This window comes from Myxine glutinosa, chromosome 2 (genome assembly GCF_964187855.1).
Source record: "Myxine glutinosa chromosome 2, kmMyxGlut1.1, whole genome shotgun sequence".
Taxonomy (NCBI): Eukaryota; Metazoa; Chordata; class Myxini; order Myxiniformes; family Myxinidae; genus Myxine; species Myxine glutinosa.
In genome coordinates, this window is record NC_136262.1 from 35762313 (window position 1) to 35779461 (window position 17149).

The 17149-nt window shown below is 45.7% G+C and overlaps 1 long non-coding RNA gene across 1 annotated transcript; it reads left to right on the plus strand.

Annotated features, from left to right (window-relative positions):
* Nucleotides 1–3103: 3103 nt before the first annotated feature.
* On the plus strand, nt 3104–16946 carry LOC137422642 (uncharacterized). Its single transcript, XR_010983558.2, has 3 exons — nt 3104–3192; nt 15059–15168; nt 15445–16946. It is a non-coding gene; the product is annotated as an uncharacterized LOC137422642 (long non-coding RNA).
* Nucleotides 16947–17149: the final 203 nt, after the last annotated feature.

A 17149-nucleotide genomic window follows, 5' to 3' on the forward strand; every position in this document is an offset into this window, starting at 1 on the left:
TACTCACTATCCACCTGCAGCCACCACTACGCCAGGTCATAACCACGGGACACTCACTACCCACCTGCAGCCACCACCACGCTAGGTCGTAACTAACCACGGGATACTCACTACCCACCTGCAGCCACCACCACGCTAGGTCGTAACTAACCACGGGATACTCACTATCCACCTGCAGCCACCACTACGCTAGATCGTAATCACGGGACACTCACTACGCACGTGCAGCCACCACCACGCTAGGTCATAACCACGGGACACTCACTACCCACCTGCAGCCACCACTACGCTAGGTCATAACCACGGGACACTCACTACTCACCTGCAGCCACCACTACGCTAGGTCGTAATCACGGGACACTCACTACCCACCTGCAGCCACCACTACGCTAGGTCATAACCACGGGACACTCACTACCCACCTGCAGCCACCACTACGCTAGGTCGTAACTAACCACAGGATACTCACTATCCACCTACAGCCACCACTACGCTAGGTCGTAACTAACCACAGGATACTCACTACCCACCTGCAGCCACCACTACGCTAGGTCGTAACTAACCACAGGATACTCACTATCCACCTGCAGCCACCACTACGCTAGGTCATAACCACGGGACACTCACTACGCACGTGCAGCCACCACTATGCTAGGTCGTAACTAACCACAGGATACTCACTACGCACGTGCAGCCACCACCACGCTAGGTCGTAACTAACCACAGGATACTCATTACGCACGTGCAGCCACCACCACGCTAGGTCGTAACTAACCACAGGATACTCAATACCCACCTGCAGCCACCACTATGCTAGGTCATAACCACGGGACACTCACTACGCACGTGCAGCCACCACCACGCTAGGTCGTAACTAACCACAGGATACTCATTACGCACGTGCAGCCACCACCACGCTAGGTCGTAACTAACCACAGGATACTCACTACCCACCTGCAGCCACCACTATGCTAGGTCGTAACTAACCACAGGATACTCACTCCGCACGTGCAGCCACCACCACGCTAGGTCTTAACTAACCACAGGATACTCACTACCCACCTGCAGCCACCACTATGCTAGGTCGTAACTAACCACAGGATACTCACTACGCACGTGCAGCCACCACCACGCTAGGTCGTAACTAACCACAGGATACTCACTACGCACGTGCAGCCACCACCACGCTAGGTCGTAACTAACCACAGGATACTCACTACGCACGTTCAGCCACCACCACACTAGGTCGTAACTAACCACAGGATACTCACTACCCACCTGCAGCCACCACCACGCTAGGTCGTAACTAACTACAGGATACTCACTACCCACCTGCAGCCACCACTATGCTAGGTCGTAACTAACCACAGGATACTCACTACCCACCTGCAGCCACCACCACGCTAGGTCGTAACTAACTACAGGATACTCACTACCCACCTGCAGCCACCATTATGCTAGGTCGTAACTAACCACAGGATACTCACTACCCACCTGCAGCCACCACTATGCTGGGTCGTAACTAACCACAGGATGCTCACTACCCACCTACAGCCACCACCACGCTAGGTTATAACCACGGGACACTCACTACTCACCTGCAGCCACCACTAAGCTAGGTCGTAACTAACCACGGGATACTCACTACCCACCTGCAGCCACCACCACGCTAGGTCGTAACTAACCACAGGATACTCACTACCCACCTGCAGCCACCACCACGCTAGGTCGTAACTAACCACAGGACACTCACTACCCACCTGCAGCCACCACTATGCTAGGTCGTAAGTACAGCGCATCGTCCGCAGTGACCAACGAGATACCTTTGCTCGTGTTGGCTCAAAGCAAGATCCTGATGAGCCTCGTATGAGCGAAACTACCAATTATAAATTACAGTAAATGACTCGTTGGTTCGTTACCTTTCACTAAACACGCAAGGTGTTCCAGGTGGGATTAATACATTTCATTCCATCTTGTATTCCATTTATTACATACGTGACACATCGATTTGCTGCCGCTGCAGAACGACAAAAATCCCACAGGCGATCGCCACAATCACACAAAGAGTCGTTATAAATTATAATATATGTATTATATTATAGATAAAAACACCGACATTTTTGAAATTTGTACAAAATAATTACACAATTTTCTTATTCTGAACCATTACCAGCAACTGGCAAGACAGTGCGAAATTACAATTCATAGGTACATATACATTTGCAGGTAAAACGTTTATTTGCCGCCAATTTATCCTTCATTTTTATGTCCTCACAAAATGCAGACGTAATCGTTGTTTTCGTCTATCAATCGCAGACACGACCGCTGCAGACCTCGGACCGTGCGCTTTTGTTTAAAATGGCAGCGGATGATGAACCGGCGGTGCGGACGCGACGGAAGGGACGAGGACAACCCACCTCGAGTTCGGTCTCCTGAGACGTCATGGTCTCTCCGACTGGGTCTGCAACACAAAGCGTTTCCGAGAATTGGAAGGGACAATAACGGACCGACATCGCGATGAGACCGTCGCCGGGCGGCGCCGCCGTGGAGCCTCGAGCGCGACCCCTGCCGGTGAGATGCGCGTGCGCACCTGCAGCCCCAACCGCAACTACCCACCCCACCCTCGCAATCGCCTCAGAAAAATGCTTTTTAACTCCAAAAACTCCGACATGACGATCTAGACCGTGTTGCTGGGGATATTTTCATCGCCTCCTGCATGACGTCATGAATGACGATCGGCAATTTGAGGGCCCATTGTGGTTTTTCCCTCAGGATGAAGAATCAATTCCCAAATGATCTCTTCCCGCGCTTGCCGAATGCGTGCGCGAGATCGTTGCATGCGACCACGACGTGGGGACTGCAAGCTCGTGCTCACGTGACCTCGGCATGATGACGACGACGCGGCGTCTTTTCGGGGAACCAGTGACGTCATGATCTGAATGATGACCCAGCAAATAAAAGGCTAAACAAGCGCTCCGTTTATTTTATACATTACGAAATGAACGATCGGCACATGGAACATATATGACACAATACGAAAGGACAACAAGGAAATAAAACCACCGAGTCATCAAAGTGTTTTCGTGAGAAATACAATTACGTCACGGTGGGCTGAAGAAAAACAACAGAATGGCGAAATATGAGGTCAGGAGACGAGGCTCATGGCTCGTGGCAGTAGGTGCGTCTCATGAGGTGAGATGTGTCCCATCTAACGAAACGAGTGTGTGTGTGTGTGTGTGTGTGTGTGTGTGTGTGTGTGTGTGTGTGTGTGTGTGTGTGTGTGTGTGTGTGTGTGTGTGTGTGTGTGTGTGTGTGTGGTGGTGGTGGTGGCGATGATGCTAGCTGGTGTTTCCTTATCTCAAGAGTCACGATGCGAGGGATTTGCATATACACATACTTCATGAGAAGAGGGTGTGTCCTGATAAGGAGGAGGTGTGTTCTAATCTCTGCACGATGCCAGGTGTGTCCTGATCTCACTATGTTACGTTTGTGTTTCCTCATTTAACGAGGAGAGGGTGTGTCCTGATAACGAGAAGGTGTGTCCCTGATAAGGAGGAGAGGGTGTGTCCTGATAACGAGGAGAGGGTGTGTCCTGTTAATGAGGGGATGGTGTGTCTCAATAACGAGGAGAGGGTGTGTCCTGATAAAGAGGAGAGGGTGTGGCCTGATAATGAGAAGATATGTCCCAATAACGAGGAGAGGCTGTGTCCTGATAATGAGAAGATATGTCCCAATAACGAGGAGAGGATGTGTCCTGATAAGGAGGAGAGTGTGTGTCCCAATAACGAGGAGAGGATGTGTCCTGATAATGAGAAGATATGTCCCAATAACGAGGAGAGGGTGTGTCCTGATAAGGAGGTGTGTTCTAATCTCTGCACGATGCCAGGTATGTCCTGATCTCACTATGCTACGTGTTTGTGTGTCCTCATTTAACGAGGAGAGGGTGTGTTCTGATAATGAGAAGATATGTCCCAATAACGAGGAGAGGATGTGTCCTGATAAAGAGGAGCGGGTGTGGCCTGATAATGAGGAGAGGGTGTGGCCTGATAATGAGGAGAGGGTGTGGCCTGGTAATGAGAAGATATGTCCCAATAACGAGGAGAGGCTGTGTCCTGATAAAGAGGAGAGGGTGTGGCCTGATAATGAGGCGAGGATTTGTCCTGATAAAGAGGAGAGGGTGTGGCCTGATAATGAGGAGAGGATTTGTCCTGATAAAGAGGAGAGGGTGTGGCCTGATAATGAGGAGAGGTTTTGTCCTGATAATGAGGAGAGGGTTTGTCCTGATAATGAGGAGAGGGTGTGGCCTGGTAATGAGAAGATATGTCCCAATAACGAGGAGAGGCTGTGTCCTGATAGAGGAGAGGGTGTGGCCTGATAATGAGGAGAGGTTGTGGCCTGATAATGAGGAGAGGTTGTGTCCTGATAATGAGGAGAGGGTTTGTCCTGATAATGAGGAGAGGGTGTGGCCTGATAATGAGGAGAGGATTTGTCCTGATAAAGAGGAGAGGCTGTGTCCTGATAATGAGGAGAGGTTGTGTCCTGATAATGAGGAGAGGGTTTGTCCTGATAATGAGGAGAGGGTGTGGCCTGGTAATGAGAAGATATGTCCCAATAACGATGAGAGGGTTTGTCCTGATAATGAGGAGAGGGTGTGGCCTGGTAATGAGGAGAGGTTGTGGCCTGATAATGAGGAGAGGGTTTGTCCTGATAATGAGGAGAGGTTGTGTCCTGATAATGAGGAGAGGGTTTGTCCTGGTAATGAGGAGAGGGTGTGGCCTGGTAATGAGAAGATATGTCCCAATAACGATGAGAGGGTTTGTCCTGATAATGAGGAGAGGGTGTGGCCTGGTAATGAGGAGAGGTTGTGGCCTGATGAGGAGAGGGTTTGTCCTGATAATGAGGAGAGGGTGTGGCCTGATAATGAGGAGAGGGTGTGGCCTGATAATGAGGAGAGGGTGTGGCCTGGTAATGAGGAGAGGTTGTGGCCTGATAATGAGGAGAGGGTTAGTCCTGATAATGAGGAGAGGGTGTGGCCTGGTAATGAGGAGAGGTTGTGGCCTGATAATGAGGAGAGGGTTTGTCCTGATAATGAGGAGAGGGTGTGGCCTGGTAATGAGGAGAGGTTGTGGCCTGATAACGAGGAGAGGGTTTGTCCTGATAATGAGGAGAGGGTGTGGCCTGATAATGAGGAGAGGTTGTGGCCTGATAATGAGGAGAGGTTGTGGCCTGATAATGAGTAGAGGTTGTGTCCTAATAAAGAGGAGAGGGTGTGGCCTGATAATGAGGAGAGGGTGTGGCCTGATAATGAGGAGACGGTGTGTCCTGATAATGAGGAGACGGTGTGTCCTGATAATGAGGAGAGGGTGTGGCCTGATAATGAGGAGATGGTGTGTCCTGATAATGAGGAGAGGGTGTGTCCTGGTAATGAGGAGAGGTTGTGGCCTGATAATGAGTAGAGGTTGTGTCCTGATAATGAGTAGAGGATGTGTCCTCATAATGAGGAGGGGGTGTGGCCTGATAATGAGGAGACGGTGTGTCCTGATAATGAGGAGAGGGTGTGTCCTGATAATGAGGAGAGGGTGTGGCCTGATAATGAGGAGATGGTTTCTCCTGATAAAGAGGAGAGGTTGTGTCCTGGTAATGAGGAGGGGTGTGTTCTGATAATGAGGGGAGTGGGTGCTCTAATCTCTGCACGATGATAGGTTTGTCCTGAATTCACGATGCTACGTCTTTGCGTATCCTCATCTAACGAAGATAGGGTGTGTCCCGATAACGAGGAGAGGGTGTGTGCTGATATCACGATGCTAGCTGTTCTGAGCTCATACTGCTAGGTGTTTGCGTGTCCTCATCTATCGGGGAGAGGGCGTGTTCTGATGATGAGAAGAGGGTATGTGCTGATGATGAGAAGAGGGTGTGTTCTGATGACGAGAAGAGGGTGTGTTCTGATGATGAGGAGAGGGTGTGTTCTGATGAGAAGAGGGTGTGTTCGAGGAGAGGGTGTGTTCTGATGATGAGGAGAGGGTGTGTTCTGATGATGAGGAGAGGGTGTGTTCTGATGATGAGGAGAGGGTGTGTTCTGATGATGAGGAGAGGGTGTGTTCTGATGATGAGGAGAGGGTGTGTTCTGATGATGAGGAGAGGGTGTGTTCTGATGAGAAGAGGGGTGTCCTGATAATGAGGAGCGGTGTGTTCTGATGAGAAGAGGGTATGTGCTGATGACGAGAAGAGGGTGTGTTCTGATGAGAAGAGGGGTGTCCTGATAATGAGGGGAGGTGTGTTCTGATGATGAGAAGAGGGTATGTGCTGATGACGAGAAGAGGGTGTGTTCTGATGATGAGAAGAGGGTATGTGCTGATGATGAGAAGAGGGTATGTGCTGATGACGAGAAGAGGGTGAATTCTGATGAGAAGAGGGTGCATTCTGATGAGAATATGGTGTGTTCTGATGAGAATAGGGTGTGTTCTGATGAGAAGAGGGTGCATTCTGATGAGAATAGGGTGTGTTCTGATGAGAAGAGGAGTGTTCTGATAACGAGGGAGGGGGGGTGTCCTGATGACGAGAAGAGGGTATGTGCTGATGACGAGAAGAGGGTGTGTTCTGATGACGAGAAGAGGGTGTGTTCTGATAACGAGGGAGGGGGTGTCCTGATGACGAGAAGAGGGTGTGTTCTGATGACGAGAAGAGGGTGTGTTCTGATGACGAGAAGAGGGTGTGTTCTGATGACGAGAAGAGGGTGTGTTCTGATGACGAGAAGAGGGTGCGTTCTGATGACGAGAAGAGGGTGCGTTCTGATGACGAGAAGAGGGTGCGTTCTGATGATGAGAAGATGGTGCGTTCTGATTATGAGAAGAGGATGCATTCTGATGAGAAGAGGAGTGTTCTAATGAGAAGAGGGTGCGTTCTAATGAGAAGAGGGTGCGTTCTAATGAGAAGAGGGAGCGTTCTGATGACGAGGAGAGGGTGTGTTCTAATATCTGCACGATGTGTGTCCCGATATCACAATACTAGCTGTCCTGAGCTCATGATGCTATGCGTTTGTGTGTCCTCATCTATCGAGGAGATGGTGTGTTCTGATGTCTTGATGAGAGGTGTTTGTGTGTCCCCATCTATCGAGGAGATGGTGTGTTCTGATCTCACAATGCTGGGTGTGTCCCGGTCTCATGGTGAAAGGTTCAACTCTTCATGATAGACGTGTGTCTGAAGGTGAGCAAAGGGCGGCAGTTCCCTTACAAAAGTGCGTCAGAGGGACAAAGTGCCGGGACACTCACAAACAGCGCAAAGCCCGAAACCGCGTGTGCGTGCAGGTAATCCCGACCTTCAGACGCGTTGTGGATGAAAATGTCTCTCCTGACAGGTGACCGTCTGTACGAAGTGGACCTGGGCGCGGTGACCCGTTGGTGGAGCCAGCAAAGAACGAGTAACGGGAGGATCGCGAGCAGGAGCAAAGTCAGACAAAAGCACATGAAGGGCACACTTGCTGGGTCGCCTGGCAGCACCATGCCGCAGCACGAAGCCCTGCAGTCTGCCGACCAGCATCCGACATGTTTATCCGACACGGCACAGTGTCGTGTGTCCGCTCCACCCGTCCCTTCTGTCGCAGTCCGTCGCTGCTGCTGCTCCACTCCCTTATTATCCCGGCAGGACATGGACCAAGACCTAGTGAGAGGGGGCTAGAACGTGCTCAGAAGGGTTAAATCTTTGTAGCTAAGCTCCTCCTCAATTCTTCCTTTCCCCCCCTTTCACACTGGCTTTTCCTTCCCTCCTGAAGCCCTCCCCTAATATGCCGAGTCACCCCTTGCATGCGAAGAGCAGCAGCAGCACAGAGAGATCACACATGCTGCGGTTAATAGGCCTACATGGTCCACTCTTGTCTGTAAAGGGTCCAGGCTTTCCTCACAAACACGTGTCATCACACACATCATTATAATGATTCACAGTCGGCTAACATGAATCCATTCATTTATTTTCAAATTCACAACGGTTATGCTGGGAAGATGTTTCGGGCCATTTTGGATGAGGTCCAACTTTAAATGTTTATTACCTCCGCCAACGAAGGGTTTCACCCCTGTCTGTTGCAAAATCGAAGATTTTTCAATTATATTGGTTGGTCTTGTACGTTAGTCTGTCAATCGCCTACAGGTCACTATTTTAAACCGATCTTCACGAAACATCACCAGATGGTAGAGTTGGTCATAAGGAAGGGGCCTATTAATTTTAAGGTCAAAGGTCATCTTGAAGTCAAATTTTAAAATTGTCATTTTTCATCCCATTGACTTGAAAATTGAACAGCATTTGCATATCGAGTCACTAAATTGGGAAGCCAACTATTTTTGAGGTCAAAAGGTCAAAAGTCATCTCAAGGTCAAACTTCCAAAATCCTCAATTTTAATCTGGAAAATTGTCCAATTTCATCCAATTAACTTGAAAAGTAAACAGAAATTACGTAGAACATTACTAAATTGGGAAGCCAAATATTTTTGAGGTCAAAAGTCATCTCAAGGTCAAACTTCCAAAATCCTCAATTTTAATCTGGAAAATTGTCCAATTTCATCCAATTAACTTGAAAAGTAAACAGAAATTAGGTAGAACATTACTAAATTGGGAAGCCAAATATTTTTGAGGTCAAAAGTCACCTCAAGGTCAAACCTCCAAAATCATCAATTTTCATCTGAAAAATTGTCCATTTTCATCCTATTAATTTTTTTTTTAATTTTTTTTTTTTTTTTGTTTTGTATACAATATCGAGGCTCGTGAAAGAGCGAACATTAATCACGCAGAAAGACAAACCGACACATAAAACATATAACATAGGGAGCGGTAGACAAGATGGGGAGAGAGGGGGAAGGACACAAACACAACATTTGAGAGCAGGGACCGAGAGACATGGAGACATCGAGAGATCTGAGAGAGGGCGAGGGCTTTGGGGGGGGGGGCGTGGGAAGGGGGCAGTGGGAGAGGTATAAAACATATGGACACTGCCAGGACTTCCAGGAAAGAAGTTGGAATTTCAAACAAGGTGGATCTGGGGTGAATTAGCGGGGGTAGAAAAGATCAAGGTTTTGGATGGGGGAAGATAAGAGATGGTGGTGAACAGCTGTTTTAAAGACCTGGAGGGAGGAGTGGGATTGAAGGGAGTGAGGGAGTTTGTTCCAGAGGCGGGAGAAAAGAGGAATGAAAGAGTGAAGGTGAGCGGAGAGCCGAGATTTCGGCAGTTTAACCATCAGAGGGTTGCTGGCAGATCTTGTGCGACCTGTAGGAATATTTGGGGGACAGAGCACAGAGAGAGCTGGGGGTGCAAGGCCGGAGAGGAGTCGGTAGAAGACAGAAAGACCACCTACCTGCCTGCGGTGAGTGAGTGAAAGGCCCTCAGAGATAGCTTCATCGCGGGAGATTCCAATAATTCTGAAAGCTTTGGTTTCAACAGCGTGAAGCCGAGCTAGGTGTGAGGCAGGAGCACCGGCCCATATGGGGAGAACAGTATTCCATTGAGCTGCGGATGAAAGCCTTGTATGTGGTGAGGAGCTCAGGTGTGCCGAGGAAGGACTTCGCACGACGGAGGATGCCCAGTCGGCGACTGGCTTTGGAGGCCAGCTTGGAAATGTGGTTTTCCCAAGAAAGATCATGGCAGATAGTGAGACCCAAAATCTTGAGCGACAGAACTTCTTGGAGAGGATTGTTGAGAAAGTAGATGGGAGGGTTGTCCAGTCGATCTTTTCGGAGAGACATAGTAAGAGTGTGAGATTTGTCAGGATTGAAAGACATGTTCCACTTGTTTGACCAGTCTGTGATTTTGTCCAGGTCTTCAGAGAGTGAGGAGGCAGCAGACTGCCGATCTGAGGGAAGAGGAATGGAGCGGCAGAGAGTGGAGTCATCAGCAAAGAGATAGAGAGGATTTTCGAGAGAGTCAGAGAGATCATTGATGAAGACCAGAAAAAGCACGGGGCCCAGAACACTGCCTTGGGGAACTCCAGCCTGAACAGGAAGAGGAGATGAGAGAAACCCATTCAGGGCCACACGTTGACGACGACTAGAGAGGAAGTCCGCCAGCCATGCGTGGAGATTTCCATGGATACCAAAGGAGGAGAGTTTGGTGAGCAGAGCGGGGTGCCAGACCGTGTCGAAGGCACGTGATATGTCGAGGGAGACAGCTCTAATTTCCTGTTTGGCATTGAGGACCTCCATCCATTGTTGAGACAGCAGAAGCAGCATGTCCAGAGTAGAGTGACCTGGTCTGAAACCAAATTGATGATCAGAGATCAAGCCATTGGAGAAGAGGAAAGATTTCATATCAGAAGCAATGATGGATTCCATGACTTTGCTGATAATTGGGAGAAGGCTGATTGGTCTGTAGTTGCTAGGATCTGTTTTTGCACCTTTTTTGTGCAAAGCGGTGATGTTGGCTGATTTCCAAGCAGATGGCAGTTGACCTTGAGCAAAAGAGAGGGTGAAGAGAACAGAGAGAGGGTGAGATAGAGCAGCAGAGCAGGATTTTAGGACCCGTGGGCTGATGCCGTCGGGTCCAGTTGCAGAATCAGAGTCGAGGGTTGACAGAAACTTTTCCACCTTGTCAGGAGGAAAGGACACGGAGTCCAGGAGCAGCAGGGTACGACTGGGTATGGTGGGTACAGAGAGGGATGGGGAACTTGAAAAGAGAGGAACTTGAAAAGTAAACAGAAATTACGTAGAACATTACTAAATTGGGAAGCCAAATATTTTTGAGGTCAAAGTCACCTCAAGGTCAAACTTCCAAAATCATCAATTTTCATCTGAAAAATTGTCCATTTTCATCCTATTAACTTGAAAAGTAAACAGAAATTACATAGTGCATCAATGAATTGGGAAAACAACCATTTTTGAGGTCAAAAGTCATCTCAAGGTCAAACTTCCAAAATCCTCAATTTTAATTTGAAAAATTGTCCATTTTCATCCTATTAACTTGAAAAGTAAACAGAAATTACATAGTGCATCAATGAATTGGGAAAACAACCATTTTTGAGGTCAAAAGTCATCTCAAGGTCAAACTTCCAAAATCCTCAATTTTAATTTGAAAAATTGTCCATTTTCATCCTATTAACTTGAAAAGTAAACAGAAATTACATAGTGCATCACTAAATTGGGAAAACAACCATTTTTGAGGTCAAAAGTCACCTCAAGGTCAAACTTCCAAAATCATCAATTTTCATCTGAAAAATTGTCCATTTTCATCCTATTAACTTGAAAAGTAAACAGAAATTACATAGTGCATCAATGAATTGGGAAAACAACCATTTTTGAGGTCAAAAGTCATCTCAAGGTCAAACTTCCAAAATCCTCAATTTTAATTTGGAAAATTGTCCATTTTCATCCTATTAACTTGAAAAGTAAACAGAAATTACATAGTGCATCAACAAATTGGGAAAACAACTATTTTTGAGGTCAAAATGTCAAGTCATCTCAAGGTCAAACTTCCAAAATCAAATTTTCATCTGAAAAATTGTCCATTTTCATCCTATTAACTTGAAATGTAAACAGCAATTACATAGTGCATCAATGAATTGGGAAAACCAACTATTTGAGGTCAAAGGTCAACTCAAGGTCAAACGTCTAATCATCAATTTTCATCTGAAAAATCATCAATTTTAATCCGATTGTCCCGAGCTAGGATTCATCAATTTTATTCTTAATGAAATGGACACTTTGATGTATCCATGGCAACTTTTTATTTTGGGGAGTGGTGGATTTTGCAAGTATCGTGCAAGTAGTGGACGTCTTTCTTGTTTGTTTGTGAACAGGATATCTCAAAAAGCTGTGGATGGATTCAGACGGAATTTGGTGGAGGTGTTGGGTATTTGACATGGACGAAATAATTAGATTTTGGTGAAGATCCGGATCTCGGAATTTTTAAAGTGATTCTTCACCATTGAGAGATAGGGTTAAAAACGATAGGGCGTAGCATGATATCTCAAAAAGTTATGGCCGGATTGGGACGAAATTTCGTGGACAGTTTGGGTGCGTGACAAAGAAGAATTGATTCAGTTTTGCTGAAGATTCGAATCCGGAACCAGATCAAATAATATTATTAAGTGATTCCTCACCATTGAGTGATAGGGCTAAAACCCCGATATATAGCATGATGTCTCAAAAAGATATCACCGGATTGGGACGAAATTTCGTGGACAGATTGTGTGTGTAATAAGGACGAATCGATTCGATTTGGGTGAAGATCCGAATCCGGATACGAGATTTTTTATTTTTCTTTTCCAAGTGTTTCTTGACCATTGAGTGATGGGACCAAAAACTATGCATGATATTTCAAAAAGTTGTGGACGGATTATGATATCACCTGTTTGGATGAGTTGGTTGGACTGAATTAGGAGGGATGTCTCTGTGACTCTCGAAAACTGTCCTTCCGTGAAGAGTGACAAAGCAGAGACGGCGGCGTCATCTCCACCGAAACCAAAAATGCAATTCGCTACATTAATGCGTGGGCACAGCCTTCATCACCTCCGGGACCACCCTCATCAGGGGCGGGGGGTGCGGGGGGTGCGCACCCCCACCCCCCCCCCCCCCCCCCCTTCGATGCAGGATGAGGGTGCAGGCGGAGCGAATCTGCTGAACTGTTGGACCAGGAAAGAACACAAGGAACTGCAGAAACTTCCAAGAACGCACGAAATGCCGTTTCTGACGATCATATTTTTTAAATTCCCTGCGGGAGGACCCCCAGACCCCCCTTTATCCCCCCCTCCCCAGCGCTATAATTTCATGCACCCCCCCCCCCCCCGTCTTGAAATTCCTGGATCCGCCCCTGCTCATGTACGTTAGGTCTCTCCCATTGGCCACCCACTGGTGGGCACAGTGCCATCTTTTGGGACAAACCCCCTCCTCCCCCAATTGTGGGCAGCCCATATTAAAGGTATTCTGCCATTCTCAAGGGCCTACAATTCATTGCTCCGCCGCGGCCGACAATCCTCTGGCCAAATGGCAGGCGTTAATGTCCATGTACTGCATGAAACGCTTTCTATATGTCTTTGGTGTTAAGAGCCTCAAGTTATCCACCTGACCTCACCTGTGTATGATTTTCTTACACATCACATTATGGTTTATTTTTCACAATCACTATATGTATGACTTACCCATGCCAGAACACCAATAAAAAGTAATTATAACCGACTCCAACACACGTCCATACTATTCTTACCACATTCTAGCTATGGATCCCCCTCCCTCATTTCCACCTTAAACTACAACGGAGCAGCCCAAAACACTGTGGACATTAGTCCGTTGGGCGATCCCAACCTGTCTCAAACTACCGAGGATGTTGTTCACCTGAGCTGTGAGAAGTTCATTGTTGATCTCCATTGTAACTTCCAAGATGTGACCTCAGATATATATATATATATCTGTGCAGTGTCTGTCTTGTGTTGTGTTGTGTTGTCTTGTCTTGTCTTGTCACTGAACTACTTTCTCAAACTTTTGTGAAATCGTACCAAACTTCTAATATGCACATATCTCTCCCGTCGGTATGTCCTAAGGGTATTGTTTTTGAAAATGTTTCCTATTTTTAAAAAAATATTTGGAATGTTTTTGGGAATTTTTTTTTTTCAACTTAAGTTTTCAACTTCAATTGTTTATAAAATGTGATATCACGTATATTACAAATACATTTGTGTAAAATAATTGTTTGAATTATGATTGGTGTAAACCATGACAAAACGGCAACTCGGGTACAGTCATTTATCTATATATCTACACATCTGGGCAGTGTCGGTGTTGTCACTTAAGGACTCCCTCAAACTTTTGTTTCCGTGGTTGTGAAGTGTTTTTAATAACGTTGTGGTGGTTTTGAATCACGTGGTGGTGAGGTATTTTGAATTATGTGGTGGTGAGGTGTTTTTAAATCACATGGTGGTGAGGTGTGTTGAATTACGTGGTGGTGAGGTGTTTTGAATTACGTGGTGGTGAGGTATTTATAATTACGTGGTGGTGAGGTATTTATAATTACGTGGTGGTGAGGTGTTTTTAATTATGTGGTGGTGAGGTGTTTTGAATTAGTTGGTGATGAGGTGTTTTTAAATGATGTGGTGGTGAGGTGTTTTTAATTTCGTGGCTGTGAGGTGTTTTTATTACGTGTTTTATGGCTGGGAGGTGTTTTCAATTTCGTGGCTGTGAGGTGTTTTTAATTTTGTGGTGGTGAGGTGTTTTTATTACGTGTTCTATAGCTGTGAGGTGTTTTAAATTACTTGGTGGTGAGGTGTTTTGAATTACGCGGTGGTGGGTGAGGTGTTTTCAATTTCGTGGTGGTGAGGTGTTTTGAATTACTTGGTGGTGAGGTGTAATCGTCCCAAACTTCCAGTCTGCACCTACGCCTCCCCGATGTATGTGCTGAAGGGTCCTTTCTTGAAAAAAAAAAAAACATTCAACCTAAATCCTCAACCGAAATTGCCTATAAAAATGGAATGTCACAAACACAACAAATACATTTGTGCAAAATAGTTGTTTGTATTATGATTGGTGTAAATCATAACAACACAGCGACTCAGGTACAGTCATTATCCTCAGCTAAAATAAGCCCGTTCCTCAGTAACGACGCGTGGTGAGGCGAGCCGAGCCAAACTAGTATTGTATATTGTTCGTGAAGAATGCATCAAATGCACAACTGCCATCCAACAAGACTGCTCTTCTGTATCATATCAAACAAGCAGCATTCCAAGTGTCCATGTGGAAAAATTCCCTTAAATCTCAGATAAGCATTACCTGGTGAGCATGGGTGGGTGTTGTAAGAGGGTGCATACACACCAAAGATATGTGATTGGAGTGTTGCAACACCCCTCTGCAAGAGTATGTAAATCATCCCAATGTGGCACCAATTCCTGTAAATGCAGAAATCATCAAGCACCATGTACCGATGCATGCAAATGTGACAATATTACCTGCAAGGCTATGAAGAGGGGACAGACTCGGATGCAGAGGACCGATTATTGTGAATGGAGTAATATTGTCAGTTTCCCAGCTCCTATGCCTGAGATTGCATACTCACCTTATTCAATGATACCCAATGACATTATCTCTGCCCTTTCAGGATTGTTATAACTACAGGGAGACAACTCTTCATCACCACCAGGATGCATTGGTATCAAGGAATGGGTCATTGACCAGGATCACCTTCATATGTCTTGAAGAGAAATTCAGGTGATTAGGGAATCAAGTTGATGTGTGAGCTACAAGATAAGTGTGCTTAACTCCATCAGTTATCATCAATCACCCGTTGTAATGTAGGAAGAACATTGCTCAGTTACCACTGGAAAACCCTATGCCATTAACCTTGGACCCCATATGGGACCTCATGTATGACTGCCATGATTATTTTTTTAAGTTTATGCATTAGAGTGCATTGTTTTACACATACTGTACTGTAAACGTTTCAACACTCTGGGATGACCTGTTGCCTTGTAATCTGCTTTTCAGGTCAGGCTCACATAGCTGGGGAAAACCCTGACCACCTGCTGTATCTGCCCCTGTACCTCGAGAATGCCACTCCAATCAAAAAGTTGCTCACAGATTGGGAAAGAGCATGTTGTCAACTTCATTTTATGTTTGAAAATTGGTGTACTCTGATGTGGTGGTAAACCCATATTTTGAGACCCTTGTTCCCCGACTATAGAGTAAACTCGCTCTTAGTCACCAAAATGCTTAGGTGAAGGAAAGTAGGGAGGGAGTTTTGTGCCCTTACTTTAAAAAGTTAGGGGAGAGGTAGAAATACCACGTTGACCCCCTTGCCCCCTTTCTTATTGGCCTATGAATGCAAAAATACAGTTCAGTTAACATATATTGATATTTCAATAACAACAAGAAAAAAAGACATAAAATGTCATAGCCCTTGTGGTTTCAGTAATTTTGCTCTAAGGAGTCGTAAAACAAAATCATCTGCATCTGTATACTCTCAAGTATTGTCTTTGTGCCAAGTTTGAACAAAATCGGTCCATGTGTGGCACCTAGAGTGCGCTAGTGCTCCTGCTACTTTGTTTACAGACTACACCACTCCTAAATATGGGGCGGGAGACACTAGATAAGTGATTTTAAGGCAATTCCTCAAAGGTAAGTGTTCAGTTAACTGAACAAACAGAGATTTCAAACAAATGGGATTTATTACAAGGTTTGGTTGGAGAGCACAATACAATACTTTATTAACATTTGAGAATAAAAACTCTAAAAACCATCCAATCTTGCAGGCATATCCTTAAAATAAATGACCACTCGAGGGAGGTACACTTGGAACCAACGCAAAAGGAATAAAATCACTGCAAATATACACATTCAAAGGCTGTAGGCCTTACACACTAGGCATCAAAGATCACTGCAGACAAGTTGATTCAAGGGCTGTACGCCAGATACACACAGGATGTGAAAGCACAGCTAATAGGTATATAGGAAAAATTATTTAGCCCCAGTACACTACCATACCAGTCATAAAAACAAGCCTAGGATAGGTTCAGCAGTGGATGGCCTTGGAAAATGACAAATATAAAATTAACAAAGGTAAAAAGAAAACAAAACGAAAACTAGAACAATGCGACTGTCGCCAATATGCCTCCGCATAGTCCCACAACTGGCAGATGCCATCACTCTGCATATGTATGGGTAGGGGATCACGTTTGTGAAGTTTTGTGTTGATCGGATAAGGTTCGTTTTTCTATCCAAGATGGCTGCCAAACCACGTGACCTATGACATCATTTTCAAACTATTTGCAACAGTGCTGTTAAATGTTATTTGTAAAATTTCGCATCGATAGGGTGAGCGGTTTCAGAGATATAATTGTTTAATATTTTCCTTCAATCCATTATGGTTGCCAAACCATGTGACCTATGATATCATAAATTTAATATTTCAATACAAATGGGTCATAGATCATGTGCATGCAATTTCAGATTTTTAGGATAAGGAATTCGATTAAAACATTTTTGGCTGGTATACCACTATGATGTCATCATTATCAAGCTTTTGTTCCCCATTGGGAGTACTTGACAATGTGCCAAGTTTCACATTTTTTCATTCAGCTTGCAAAATATCACTGTGCTAATATCCTTTTCACAGGAGATCAGGGGTTACCCAGATTACGGTGGAAACACTCCACTGCCTTCTGCAGTACCTCTTCTGTACCTCTGCCTTCGT